Source organism: Panthera leo, chromosome C1 (assembly GCF_018350215.1).
Source record: "Panthera leo isolate Ple1 chromosome C1, P.leo_Ple1_pat1.1, whole genome shotgun sequence".
Lineage (NCBI taxonomy): Eukaryota > Metazoa > Chordata > Mammalia > Carnivora > Felidae > Panthera > Panthera leo.
The window spans coordinates 68,574,211-68,589,654 of NC_056686.1; the positions used below are offsets into that span (position 1 = coordinate 68,574,211).

General features: G+C 38.4%; 1 long non-coding RNA gene across 1 annotated transcript in view; it reads left to right on the forward strand.

Moving 5' to 3' along the window:
• The window catches only part of LOC122227946, a 72,816-nt gene that overhangs the window by 37,253 nt on the left and 20,119 nt on the right, over positions 1–15,444 (forward strand). Inside the window, exon 2 of the long non-coding RNA XR_006206292.1 lies at positions 7,274–7,395. This is a non-coding gene — a long non-coding RNA (uncharacterized LOC122227946). The remainder of the gene's footprint in view (positions 1–7,273; positions 7,396–15,444) is intronic.

Below are 15,444 nucleotides of genomic sequence, written 5' to 3' on the forward strand. Positions count from 1 at the left end.
GCTGAAATCAGATTACAACCATCAATTGTGGTGCCTGGTTTCAAAGGTTCATGTATAGTCCAGTAATCTTATTTTCTTATCGATTGGCTTCCTGAGTTAGTATTATGGATTCAAACTTATAAAATAAATTCATACTGGAACATCATTTGTATATTTTTTATGTTGGAGTGATTTGCCCAATATTTCATTTTGTTTCACTTTTTTATTTCTTTTCACTTTCATGGCTTTGCTGTCTTTCATTTATATTCATTGAACATCTATTCTATGCCAGACAGTGTTCTAGGTTCCGGAGATTTAAGGGTGAACAAACCAGAAAAGATCCCTCATTATGTGGAGACTACATTTCTTTAGGAAAATAATAAAACTGCTATTGAAATTTTGAAAACTAGGTCCTTAGAGTTTCATTTCTGCAGCAAGGAGGATCCAACCTGAATCTGCAAGTTCTTCTTTTCCTATACATGCTGTATGGAGCAGACTTCCTAGAGCAGTTTGGAACTAAGCAGTGAGCAGATTTTAGAATAAAGGCAGGAAGAGCCCTGGATACATTTGGTTCAGAGTGAGTTGCTCAGAACCTCAGCTTTAAAGTCTGAGGCCTTCTGTGTGGGGCCAGAAGGAAATAACAAAATAAAACTGTATTATTTGCAAGCTCTGTAAGTTCCCAAAGCACACACACAGGTGCTGCTGTTTGTAGTCTGTAGTAGCTTAAAAGTTCTGAACATGACCTAAAAGAACCAATCAACAAGTATTTATTAACCACCAGCACATTCCTAGGTATTCAATGAGAAATAAATAAGAAATATTAGATATTTTCTCTATCCTTTAAGAAGTTTGACAACTAACTCTAAAAGAAAACTAACCATTCATCATACCAGGCACAAATAGACAAAACTATCTGTGAAGCCACACTTAGAATGGAAAAATAAATCTGATGTTCCCTATCCTAGGGCTGGATGTAGTCAGGATTACTGTAATACAACCTAGAATATTATATGGCCATAAAATAAAGACTTTCAATCAGTGTGCCATTGACTTTAAAGCCATAGGTATTTCAAAAACAGAAGAAAATGAGGTATAAAGTGTAAGAAAATTCAGGAGAGGTAGAAGGACACCATTTGAGTCAGTGGTATGCTAGAGCTGGCTCATGCAATCTCCCAAAGGCATTTTTTTTCCCAATTCTGCATTAAGGATTGACATGTTGATTGCTGAATACTGGTCATGATGGAAAATATTTATACTGTGGAAAATAGCAAATACTACAAATCATGGTTTTCTGTTCTTTCTTGATGTGCGTGTTTGTGTGTATGTGTGTATGTTTCTTTTAGTGGAGAGTTGCCTGATGAACATACCGCTGGTCTGTTTGCTTGCATAGTAGAAGGATAGGTAGTGACTGAGGAATGGAGTTCCGTTTGCTGAATAGGATCATGGATCCGTGTTTGCCACTGTTGCCTAATAAGCTTAGGAAATGTTTGTGCATGAAATGAATAACTTAGAAAAGTAGTAGGAAAAGAAAGTCTTAAGGCCAGACCCACTCTGAGGAATTCGGTTTCCCATGGAGATATGCCGTTGTGCTTTTGTGCCCGTATAGTGCCTAAGAATAATCAAGAGCCATCTGCTCCCAATCTATGCGTCACTCAGAGGTGCCTTCCCTTCACTCTCCCTCATCAGTTGACCCTTTCTGAGTCTCTTTCCCTAAAACATTTGTTTCATCACATCTTATCAACATGTCAGTAGCTTGTAGGGGCTCAATGTGGAAAGCATTTCCTTGGATTATACTTTAGGATCCAATAGATTTGGGCTCAATCCTTGCTCTCCTTCTCATTTACTCTAGGACTATGGGCAACTCGATAAGGTGACTTGGCTTCAGTTTCCTCATTTGTTAAGTAGAGTTAATAATATCTTCTTCATAAGATAAAGAGATATAAATGAAATAATATATGGGTGTAGAGGACCTAATGGTATTCCTGGAGGAATGCAGGAACTCTCATTATTTTATTATATATAAGTATAAACATATAAACACATATTTCTAGCTCTCCTGGCTCCCTAGCTTTTTTCTTTTTTAGAATTGAGATATCATTAACATATAATATCAGTTTCAGGTGTAATGAATCAATATTTGTATATATTTTGAAATGATCACCAAGTAAATCTAGTTAAGATTTATTACCACACATAGTTACAGTTTTTTTTCTTGTACTGAGAACTTTTAAGATTTACCCTCTTAGCAGCTTTCAAATATATATAATGCAATATTATTAGATAGTCACTATGCTGAACATGACATCCCCAGGACTTATTTATTTTATAACTGGAAGTTTGCACCTTTTGACCCCTTCACCCATTTTGACCACTACCCAACCATGCCTCAGGCAACTACCAATCTGCTCTCCGTATCTGAGTTTGGTGGTTTTGTTTGCTTGCTTGTTTTAGAGTACACATATAAATGGAATCATGTAGTATTTGTCTTTCTCAGTGTGACATTTCATTGAGCCTAACAGCTTTAAGGTCTATCCATGTTGTTACAAATAGCAAGATTTCCTTCTTTTTTATGGCTAAACAATATATTGTTTTTCACAGTGGGTGCACCAAGTTACATTTCCACCAACAGTGCACAAGTGTTTCCTTTTCTCTGCATTCTTGCCAACACTTATTATCTCTTGTCTTTTTAAAAAATTATTGTTTGAGAAAGAGAGAGAGAGAGAGCGCACATGAATGGGGGAGAGGGGCAGAGAGAGAGAGAGAGAGAGAGGGAGAGAGAGAGAATCTTAAGCAGGCTCCATGCCCAGCATGGAACTCTAAGCAGGGCTCAATCCCATGACCCTGGGAACATGACCTGAGCTGAAATCAAGAGTCAGATGCTCAACAGACTGAGATACCTAGGCACCCTTTTGTCTTTTTGATATTAGCAATTCTACAGGGGACAGGTGATATTTTATTGTGGTTTTGATTTGCAGTGCCCTGATGATTAGTGATACTGAGCATCTTTTCATGTACCCGTTGGGCATCTGTATGTCTTCTTTAGAAAAATGTCTATTTAGATTCTCTGCCCATTTTAAAATTGGGTTATCTTTTTTTTTTTGCTATTGTGTTGTATGAGTTCTTCATATATTTTGGGTATTAACGATATAGATATAGATATAGATATAGATATAGATATAGATATATAGTTTGCAAATATCTCCCACTTGGTAGGTTGGCTAGCTCCCCAACTTTTAAGGAAGTGTTTATGCAAGTTTGTTATCTGGCTAAAGATTTCTTCTGTGTTATAAATATGACACAATGCCCTGTTTACCTCCATAGACTTTTGGAACAGCAGGAACAGTCTCATTTTTATTGAGATATATGTAGAAGGGGAGGCTGGTTGACAAAACATTTGCTTGACCAAAAAAAAAAAAAAAAAGTAAAGAAGTTTAAAGGATAGTTTTTGAAATAGTTTTTCCAAGTTTGTGAGATAATATCTAGATAATGCCAAAGTGAGATAATATCCAGAATGAATGCGGTACTGATGTAAGAGGGTGCTGTAGTTTCTATTTTTGTATACAGTCAGATTTATATAGATGCTTATCCTTTGATGCTAGAGTTTAAGAGTGGTGCATGCACTGTAATCTGGCATCACTCAGAGCAGTAAAACATCATCATGCACATTAATGTAACTGTGATAGTACTTTTGTGATATTAAAACAATGTATTTGTCAGCCTAAATCATGTTTCCTTTTAGCATTCTATTCCTAAGCCTTTAGGGAATGAGAGAGAATGGTTCATTCCTGGAACCCATAAGGTCATTGATGTGCTTTGAATCTCAAGGGTGGCTGTTTTGAGTACAAGGCAGTAATAGTGATATCCAGACAATCTCAAAAGAGAAAAGCATTTTCCAAACTCCTTTGGCCCTTTTATTTACAAGATTCAGACATGGATTACTAGATAGTAGAGGGTTTTTTTTGTTTGTTTCTTTGTTTTGAATATGTCTGGAGTAGATAAAATAACAGGATATAATAAAGAAATAGAAGATCTACCCTTTCCTGTGCTCAAGAGTTATGGGAAAAGTAAGACCAAGGTAAAGCAAAGAATTACACTTTGTGTTTTCTTTTCCTTGTTTTGGAGAGGAAATTCAAAGAAGGAGTATCAAAGAAGGATCTACATGTTGTTAAGGAGTCCAGGAACATGGCTGTGAGTTTATGTTTGTGTGTGTGTAGTAGCATAACTTTCTTGGGCATACAACTAAAGATTACAAACATTTAGAACAGGGATTAGCAAACTTTTCTTGTTAAAACTCAGGTAATAAATATATTAGGCTTTGTGGGCCATGTGATTTGTTGCAACTACTCAACTCTGCTGTTGTAGTACAAAAGCTGCCATAGACAATACATAAATGGATGGGTGTGGCTGTGTTTCAGCAAAACTTTATTTATAAAATCAAGTAGTAGGCTGGATTTGGCTTTCAGACTATAGATCACCAATTTCCACTCCAGGAGATACTGCATATGTGGATATTTCCAACATGTCACAGGGTTTCTGTGAGGTTATGTAGGGGTGCTATGAGAACCGGTAGACCACCAGGGGACTGGAAATCAAGACAGAGAGGCTACTGTTTTTGAAGGAATGATGACTGGAAATTAATGGCTGGGACCAGCATGCAACCCTCCAAAATGCCAGAATATGTCTTAGTCATCAGTAGTCAAAAGACAAGCAAAAGGGTCCAGAGGACACCAGGGTATCTGAGGTCTCCTCCATCTACAGAACCTTGAGATCGTATAAACTTCATCACAGCCTTGGCCACCCAAAGTATTCAGACATCATCCTGGCAAGAGGCAGGGGGAGAGGATGCAATTTGAAAAACTTAACTGTTACTGAACAGACTAAGTGGTCCAAATGGAATCAGACACAATTTACTGGGTTGCATTATATTTAGTTCTGTACCCTTTGCTACCCAGCAGAGAGAAAGTAATTATGAGAATTTGGTGATTTATGAGAAAGTTGATGTTAATAACAGAGAACTTAGGAGTCTATTCTCTTTGCATGTCTGAGTATAGTGCTAGTAAATTCTTGTCTTGCTTATGGTGTCTTGGTGCTGAAAGAGGCCTGCTCCCCTTGATAGACATGGTCATCTTCTTCTTACCCTACTCCCATTCCCAAACCATACTTTAATACCCCCAGAGGAAGAGCATGGACAAGGAAGTACTAAAAATATCTTTCACTTATTCCCACCAATAATACTTTGATGAGGTTTACTTTTTATATTTAATATTGGAAAATTTTTTTTTCATATTTCAAATATGAACACAGTTTTTTAAAACACACTTAGTTTTGATTCTGATACTCATCTGTAGGTATGTCTTTCTTCCATGATATGTAGTCACTGCTCCCGACTACCTACTCTCCTCAGTGCTCAACTCATGGAGAATCACTGAGCTATCTGTATATTACTCAGTCAAGGGGAGGTGATGTTGCCTAGTGGAAAAAGTAATTTTTCTGGGAAACATACTTCTGTATGAATAGATTCTTAGTGTTTTTGAAAATAGTGTAATCCCTGTTATGGGTTGAACGTGTCCCCCACAAAAGATGTTTTTTTTTTTTTTTTTAATTTTTTTTTTTTTCAACGTTTTTTATTTATTTTTGGGACAGAGAGAGACAGAGCATGAACGGGGGAGGGGCAGAGAGAGAGGGAGACACAGAATCGGAAACAGGCTCCAGGCTCCGAGCCATCAGCCCGGAGCCTGACGCGGGGCTCGAACTCACGGACCGCGAGATCGTGACCTGGCTGAAGTCGGACGCTTAACCGACTGCGCCACCCAGGCGCCCCCACAAAAGATGTTTAAGTCTTAACCCCTAGTATTTCTGAATATGACCTTATTTGGAAATAGGGTCTTTGCCGATGATCAAATTAAGATGAGATTATGAGGGTGGGTTCTAATCCAATATGGTTGGTGTTCATATAAAGTGGGGAAGTTTTGACACAGGCAAATAGCTACAGAAGGAAGACTGTGTTGATACAGGGAATGCATCCCCCATAAGCCAAGGAATATATAAGATCATCAAAAGCTAGCAGGGAGGCATGGAGTAGATTCTTCCTCACAGTCCTCAAAGGGACTCAGCCCTTCTGGCAACTTGATTTTGGACTTCTAGACTCCACAACTGTGAGAGAATACATTTCTCTTCTTTAAGCCAACCCGATATGTGGTACTTTGTTAAGGCAGCCCCAGGAAACTAATATGGTCCCCTTCAATGTTTCCCTTTGGAGAATATTCAAAAGTTAAAGAGCCAGTGCTTCCAAATGAGCACACATGGTTAAGATGTCACCCTAACTCACCCTGTAATTTCCAGTTAGTTCTTGCCAAGTATCTTATTGAACACACTGAACTAATTCTATAGATTTCCATCTACCTCTAGATAAAAATACCTTTTTTTTAATCGGACTCTTATGCAAGTGTATACAAATCACAATAGAACAGTGTCATCAAATGCCTTCTGGTGTTTTTCAAGCCAGGACCCCTGGTCCTCAATCTGGCCTTTTTTTTTTTTTTTTTTTTTTTCTTTTCTGGCTAGATCTGGCTTTTTGATGCTGGCACCCAGGGTAATGCAGGAAGGTCCCAATCCTGATACTTTTTTTTTTTTTCTCTATTAAGTTCTTAGAATTTTTTCCTGGAAGCCATAGAACAAAGACTTTTTGTCTTTAGAGTAAAAGAGAAATACAAAGTAGGTAATTATCCTGTTAATTTTAAGGGCATAATTTTAAACCCCAAGGTGAATACTTTTTATTGGAATTATCCACTTTGGCTGGGTGGAGAAAGCCAAAGAAAACAAGCATGACAGACTTTACTTTGGTTTCAAATCTGTGGCTTCTGCCCTCTCAGAGAATGATTTGAGTTTTGAGGCTGAATTTCTTGTGTTGCCAGGTATCCTGTTGGTGTACAGGATATTTTTGTGCTGTTCTTTAGCTTGTGTGCAATAGTATTATGTAAGCTGTACCATAGGGAGAAAGACATGATTAAAAACATTTGTGGCTCATCGTTAAATATAGAAATCATTATAATTGGATTAATTTAGGAAATACACAATGATGCCTGAGTTTCCCCTTGAGAACAAAATATACATTGAGAGCTACATTTTCAAGAAAGCAATTGACTTTCTTGCATAAAAATTACAGATTCTTAACTCAGACTCCCTTAATCCCAGGCCTCACTTAAAGAAAATGTAACATCTGCATGCCATGTTAGGTGATATTTTTGCTTGAGTCAAATCCATTTCTTGAAATGGTGAATCTGGATTTTTGCAGGTGAATGTAGCACTGCTGCATGAAAATTTGGTCCTAGAGGTACAACCGGAATTTAGCAAATGCCACTGGAAGCAGTTACATCAATCCAAGTAGGAGAAAGGAGAGTAGCAGATGCAGAAAATGTAAGTGATGGAATAGTCATATAACAAAATACTTCCAGCATATCTTTTGTTATGTAATGTTACCCATGACATGCCTATCAGTAATATTGTCAGAGGCTGTAATTGAAGAGATATATTAATTATTATCAGTCACCTCCAGCACTCTTATGGCTGGTGGAGTGATGTCTTCATAAAATAATGACACTGATATTGTCTGGTGTGCGGGAGGCTGTGGAGAGATTTTTTTTTTTTTTTTTCTCTGTAGCGAAAGGTGCCTTGGGCTGGATTTCCTTTTCGCACCATTCCTAAACTCCTGGAGAGAAAAACTACTGGAGATGCAATGTCCCATTTTCCTCTCTCTTCTCCCTCCTTTTGGTTCTGCTCTGGGAAGAGAAAAATTAAGAGCACAGCGTGGTTAACAAGCCTGGTGACATAGGCTGGAAGAACTAATGTAGGCTCCAGCTCTTGAGCTGGGACCCCCTTCAGTTTGTTTGAGGGGTTTAGCTGCCTGCTTGTCAGTCTTCTGCCGCTCTCCAGTTGTGTGTCAGTACAACACCTCGTTGTGAATCGTAAAGGCAGTTCGAAGCCCCTGTTGTTACCATGTTCCCACTGAGAAGCTGCAATTTTGTAGACGAAGGTGGGGGGTTGCTACCAGAAAGCAATAGATTTCTCACAAGTTGGAAAAGGCATATATGTTTATGTCTGTGTCTATGTTTATTAGTATATATGTTAGTCTGTTAGTATATACTACTATCATCAATATCATCTATATAACGTTTTTTGTGTTTAAAAAATTTTTAAAAACATTTTTCAATGCTTATTTATTTTTGAGAGAGGGAGAGAGAGAGAGAGAGAGCATGGGGGGGAAGGGAAGAGAGGGGGAGACACAGAATCCGAAGCAGGCTCCAGGTTCTGAGCTGTCGGCACAGAGCCCGATGTGGGGCTCGAACTCGAGGACTGAGAGATCATGACCTGAGCAGAAGCCAGACGCTCAAACAGCTGAGCCACCCAGATGCCCCTATCTATATCTGTTTTTTGAATGTTTATTTATTTTTGAGACAGAGAGAGACAGAGCATGAATGGGGGAGGGTCAGAGAGAGGGAGACACAGAATCTGAAACAGGCTCCAGGCTCTGAGCTGTCAGCACAGAACCTGACGCGGAGCTTGAACTCACGGACCACAAGATCATGACCTGAGCTGAAGTCGGCCGCTTAACCTACTGAGCCACCCAGGCGCCCCCTATATCTGTTTTTAATTGGAATTGGCAGAATATGTTCAGAATAAAACCTGATTATTTTCAACTTCATTTTTACCCCAACAATTTGAGAGAGTGCCTGGAGTTATAATAAACTCTCGCATCCCCTGTATGGGTCAGTGTCTATTTGGCCAAAGTGGGAGTCAAAACAATTCTTTCAAACCTGCAGCAACAGTGTGACATGAGCACTGCTAGAACCATTTCCCAAAATTATGTGAAATGATTCTAGCAGGGTGGGATGAAAAACAGAAAAGACCTGCTTCTAGAAGGAGCGATCCCTGGAGCAAGGAGTGGGAGGGCAGGTTGATGGGAAAAATCTGTAAGTTTTCTTTAGCAGATCCTTTCTCTTTAAGTAGAAGTGGATTTTTCTGGAACCACATTTATGTCATTTTCTTGGGGTTGCTCCTGAAACTTTTCAGTTATTGAAAAATCAGATAAATACAATAAATAGATTGGAAGGTAAGTATTTACTTTTATCATATGAAAGGAGACTGGAGCCCCCTCCCCCCGCCCTCCCAAAAAATCAACTAACAGTTAGCTCATGACTAGTTCTTGATAACAACTTTGTCCTGGTTAGATATTATCTGATTTCCCACTAATGGTACTTTTATTTTATTTGGTTATCACAATTACTAGTCTAAGTTGTTAATCTAATTATAAGATTATTATATCATTAAAATTTGATCTTCAACATTTCAGGCTATTTTGAACTGTCTGTCAGAACTGTATTTCGAAAAACTCCAATTTCATTTATTTTTGAAGGAGTAATTTTTATACTGAAGATTATGTGTAAATGTTGGAGATTCACAGATATCTTAGCAGTCATCTGTGTGTCCGCAGGTGGTCTTTGCCTAGAAATGTCATTCCCCTCAGACAGCTTTCTCTTTCCTGTGTCTCTGCTATCCCCCCCACACTTGCATGCAAGAACATATTACCTACAAGGCATTGGCATGTTTTGCTAATTTTGGCCTATAAATTTGGCTTATAGTCTCCCTGGCTGTAAAATGTTTTCATGTTAAAGTTCATCATCAGAGAATGGAGAGTTTGAGATTTTCCCAAGTATTTAGTATTGAGAAGTGTCTTTTGTACAGTCTTTAAATGTTCTAGTGAGATCTGTTCAGTATCATTAGAAATATTAATCCAGTACTATCTTTCATGTTTTCCAGAGGAATTTGAAAAGTACTTCTGGTCTTCAAAACTGCAGAACATTGCATGTTATAACTTTTATTTAAATCTTCACTGTAAAACTCAAGGAATTGAAAAATTAAGTTGCCTACGCTATTTTTTAAAACTTGTTTCCCCACATGAATGCCTCTTCTTTTCCACAGTACTCTTGCCTTTTATGGACTAATTTCTTCCAACACACAATTTGTCTTCACTTTATGTAACATGCCATTTGAAAAATTTTGAGCAATCAGAAATAGATGATTATAGGGATTCCTTCATTCTTCACTCTCAGCTCCTGGTTTCAGAATGTCACTGCCTTTCCACCTTCAAATTACATTATGACAATTCAGGAGGGCCAAGAGGGAGTATAGTGTAATGGTTAAGAAAATGGATTTTGAAGTTTTAAAGACCAATTTAGAAATGCTGCTCAGTTCATCTTAGGCAAATTATTTAATGTCTCTCTCTTTTTTTGTCATCTGTAAAAATGAGGATTCTAATACCCATCTCGTTGCCATGAGGTTTAAGTGAATATCATGAGTGAAGTGTATCACGCACCAGCTGCACTCACCAATTGTAAAACATTAACAAGATAATGGTTTATCACTAAAAAGGTGCTAGAGATTCTGTCCAAAACTAGAGATTTCTTTGTTGGACACAGTATTTTACTTTCCTACTATAGTTTACCATTTTATAACTATCATTCTAAATTATTCCACAGTTAATCTTGATTCCTGATACGTAACGGTGTTTTCCAACTATAATGGGGGAAATTACAATGTGCCCAAAGGAAACTGAATTACAGGAGACATGAGAGATCTCTGAGGGAATATAGACATGTTTGTGTGTGTGTGTGTGTGTGTGTGTGTGTGTGTGTACGTGTGTATGTGTGTGTGTGTGTTTTAAGATTCTAACTTCAAATTCTGCTGTTAGCCTTTCATTCTTGAAGTGGGTGAGCAGAGACTTCTGAGACTGTTGGCACATGAGTCCGCACTAAGCCATCTTGCAGAAATGGGAGAGACCTCTGGAGCAGTGCAAGGCATACTGAGCTTAATTCAAATCCTAACCAGTCACTTACTCCATGTATGGGGACTTTGGGACAAGTTATTTGACCTCTCAGAGTTTTCAGTTCCTAAATTTATAGATCAAGTAACAATTCGTACCTCATGGTTCTTTTTAGAATTAAATTAAGTAATATGCAAAACTGGTCAGAACCATATTTGGCATCAACAAGAACTCAATTGATAATAGTTAAAAAAAAGAGTCTACTCCACAGGATCCATTGGTGAATTGCCTTATCTAAGATTTTACTAGTGAGAAGTGAAACTTGTAGCACTTCGTTGTGTGCAAACGCTTTGCAGCTCATCTTTTTGGAACTCAGACTTGCCGTGTGTCATTCTGTGGGCACGGGCCTGCTTTGAATAAAGGGTATTCATATTTGGGTAGCTATTCAGAGAGTTCTTGTGTTAGGACTCTCTGCTGCTCACTCTGCCTTTGTCAGAGCCTGCAGATCTGTTTGGAAGATGTGGAGAAAGAATTTGACCCATGTGTGAATTGCTGTGCCAAGCTAAATTGATTAAAATTCATTTAATGGTTTAGTGGTGCCTGGGTGGTGCAGTCTGTTGAGCATCCGACTCTTTTAAAAAAAAAAAAAAAATTTATGGGGCGCCTGGGTTGCTCAGTTGGTTAAGCGTCCGACTTCAGCTCAGGTCACCATCTGACTCCGTGAGTTCAGGCCCCGCGTCGGGCTCTGGGCTGATGGCTCAGAGCCTGGAGCCTGCTTCCAATTCTGTGTCTCCCTCTCTCTCTGCCCCTCCCCTGTTCATGCTATGTCTCTCTCTGTTTCAAAAATAAATAAACGTTAAAAAAAAAATTAAAAAAAATTTTTTTTTACATTTGTTTATTTTTGAGAGACAGAGAACAAGCTGGGTAGGGGCAGAGAGAGAGGGAGATGCAGAATCTGAAGCAGGCTTCAGGCTTTGAGCTGTCAGCACAGAGCCCGACATGGGGCTCAAACTCACAAACCCTGAGATCATGACCTGAGCTGAAGTGGGACACTTAACCTACTGAGCCACCCAGGTGCCCCAAGTGTCTGACTCTTGATTTCAGCTCAGTTCATGATCTCACATTTATGGGATCCAGTCCCGCATCGGGCTCTGCACAGAGTGGAGCCTCCTTGGGATTCTCTCTCTCCTACTCTCTCTCTCTCTCTCTCTCCTTCTCTTTCTCTGCCTCTCCTCCACTCTTTCTAAAAAATAAATAAATAAACTTAAAAAAATTCATTTAATCATTTGACACATTTTATCAAATCTAGGATGACTTTCATTTTAAAAAGACACCCTGATTTCAGAGAATATATATTGTAGACTCCATGAAATATGGTCAGTATCAGTTTTCAAGGATTTATTCTCTCTGGGAACTGAATATGCTTTGTAATTCAAGTTCTTCCTCTCTCCTCATCACCAGCCTAATGGGCTGATTGGCACTTACAAGGATGGGAGAGCCTAGGAAACAGCTTTGACAAATATTTGCTGATGCCTCTGTTGGCCGAGCCAAAAAAATTCGCATTATTTTCAAGGCAGCTATTTTAATACTACATTGAGATAATTTTACTTTTTAAAAAAGGACAGTATAGTAACCCCTTCTATTAAATGTAACTGGGTGTAGTAATTTTTGTGTGTGTTAGAGTGTAGAATGACTCAAAATAATTGATAATACACTTAATAAAACTATATTTGATAAAAATGGACACATTGTTTATATACAAAAATTGTTATGAATATAATAAGCTATTTGTATAATCTTTGGAGTGCTTTATTGCTTTTTATATTACCATTAAAACCTATTATTTATTATAATTTTAATAAAACATATAATGAATTTAATATATATGGTATCTCTTAGCTAGCCTCATAAATGTATGAAAGTACATATATTTTTAACAGCTTAGTTTGATATGGATGAAAAATGCATAGCTTGTATGGAATCTGGGCCTTTGGTTTTCCCACTGCTTATTGGTTCCAGACCTGAAGCTCTTGTCATACAGAGTTCCTTTCCAATTCATGATAGAAATCTGAGCTGTGGATGCTTTGGCCCTCAAATTCTCTATTCAGCCTTCTCTGATCTGCTGCTACATTTATAAATGAATCTGACAAATTGGCTAAAATCTGAAAAACAAATGCATAATGCGTAGGGAATTAAACTTTCTTTGTAGAATTATAAGTTAATTTATTGAAAATTATCAAAAAGGATAATACTTGGCTATATATAACTACATATATAATTATATAACTATAATTATATATACATATATGTGTTTTCACACATAGCAAAAATATATTTAATATCATACATCAAATATATAACTATTTTCAGAAAAATAAAATATTAAAACAACCTTCATAGAGAGGAATCCTGTCAGATGGGTGTTAAGACGTAGCATAGAGAACCTTGTGCAGGCTTTAAGTCAGAGAGACCTACTGAAGAATCCTACCTCTTGTTGAGAATTAGCTATGATCTTAGACAAGTCACTTGATCTTTCTGAATATCAGTTTTCTCACATGTAGAAAATTAGTAAATACCCTTCTTACAAATTTGTTAAGAAGTTGATTGAGATGAAGCATGCGAAAACAACAGCACATCTCAGACTACTCAAAACATTGCTTTGGGGCACCTGGGTGGCTCAGTCGGTTGAGCGTCCGACTTCGGCTCAGGTCATGATCTCGCGGTCCATGAGTTCAAGCCCCGCGTCGGGCTCTGTGCTGACAGCTCAGAGCCTGGAGCCTATTTCAGATTCTGTGTCTTCCTCTCTCTCTGACCCTCCCCCGGTCATGCTCTGTCTCTCTCTGTCTCAAAAATAAATAAACGTTAAAAAAAAAAAATTAAAAACATTGCTTTTGCTTCCTTCCTTTCAGAATCACATTGATGATTGTGTAAAAACATCCACGTACGTAAAAATGAAATGTACTTACTAGGATTCTCTCATCAAGAACATCAAACTGTAATTTTATGTACATAATGTGAGCCTTCCGTGCCCCTCCCATGTTTTATGTCTCCAACAACTGTAGTGAAGAGGGGACCACAGACCCCACCCATTCTCCAACTCTCGGTCACTCCAGTCTCACCACCATTACCTGCTCTGAGATCACAGATCAGATCAGGTTATACCTTTCATTTGTGTTAGGTTTGTCTCCATAAAAAGCCCCAGAATCCAAGGCTACCCTTCATCTCCTGTACTTTAACACCCTGTATTAATTAGTTCAGGAAATCCAGCCACAGGGTCCTGGGGAAATCATGGATAACCATCCACAGAATCCCCTGTACATTCAGCACCTTCTTGAATGATCACCTCACCTTCTTCCTCTCCCTGGACACCTGATTCTTGACAGGGCTGCTTCTGCAACTCTAAGTGGATGTTCATTTTTCTCCCACTCCACTCATATATCTGTATGGTAGGTATCCACCCTGTTCCTCAAGACTGTTTCCTTTTCTCCTTCCAGCTTTGAATCCCATGTTATCTGTCATTTACCACCTTTCCTTGTTGAAGTCACCTACCAATCTCGCATTCACTCTCCTTCATTACTTAAAGACTTTTGCTTCTGGCTCATTACTTCTCAACCTAATGCCATCCTAAGTCTCAGTGACTTTAGTATTCTTATAGGTGGTCTTTCCCATAACATGGCCTCTCATTTTCTTAACCTCTTCCTTTACTGATTTTGTCTCCCACCTGACTGCAGCTATTCATTCACTCCCAGGGTCACATCCTAAACCTTCTTGTTAGCAAAAGCCTTTCCATAATCCCAACTTCATGTACCCCACACAGTAGGCATCACCTCCCATATTCTCAGCTCAATTCTTCTAGTATCTTTACTCCAACAGTCTTTAAGTCCTGATAGAATTTATATCCACTGATTCTCCTGTCTTTACTGTCCATTACATATCTCATGTTTTCACTTCCCTCCCTAGACAGCTTAAATTTCATGTTCAATTAATAAAATTATCTCCTTTCATTCACCCTCAGCCTTTTCACTTTATGAAAGATTGAAAAGACTGGTCTGGTAGGCTTGAAGAGATATGTTGCTCAGATCCTCCTTTGAGAAAGAAATTGTCAAACAGTGGGGAATATGGTTGACTGATGGTCTCCAGCTTTTTACACTTTGGGGTCTTCTGTGAGTGAACTCCTTGGAGAGGTCCAGTGACTTCAGCCAATGACTGAGTAAATGGTGCTGTCAAGGTCTAGCCATTTGCATTTAATGCAAGACTCCTCTAATGGGTTTCCTATCCCACTAGTGGAGTTTGTCAGTCTGTATCAGGGTCTGCCGGCTGCCTCTTTCCAATCTTGCTTCCTCCTCTTTAATTTCAGAGGCATTATTTCCCAATAAACCTTTGCACTCCAAATTCTGTCTCAACATATGGCACAGCTGGAAAAAGTATAGCCATAGTTAAGCAGGTTTCTCAGCTGATTATACACTTACACCTGGACTTTGCTCTCCGTCTCACTTTCAGTTGATGATCAGGTAGATAAGTGAGTGCTTTGTGTTGTTAGGCAGTTGTAGTAAATTTCCTTAGTCCATTTACTATTTAACTCTCTTACATCATTTCTTCATATTCTCTATTTTTCTCCCACTGTCTATATATTGACAGCTCTCAAA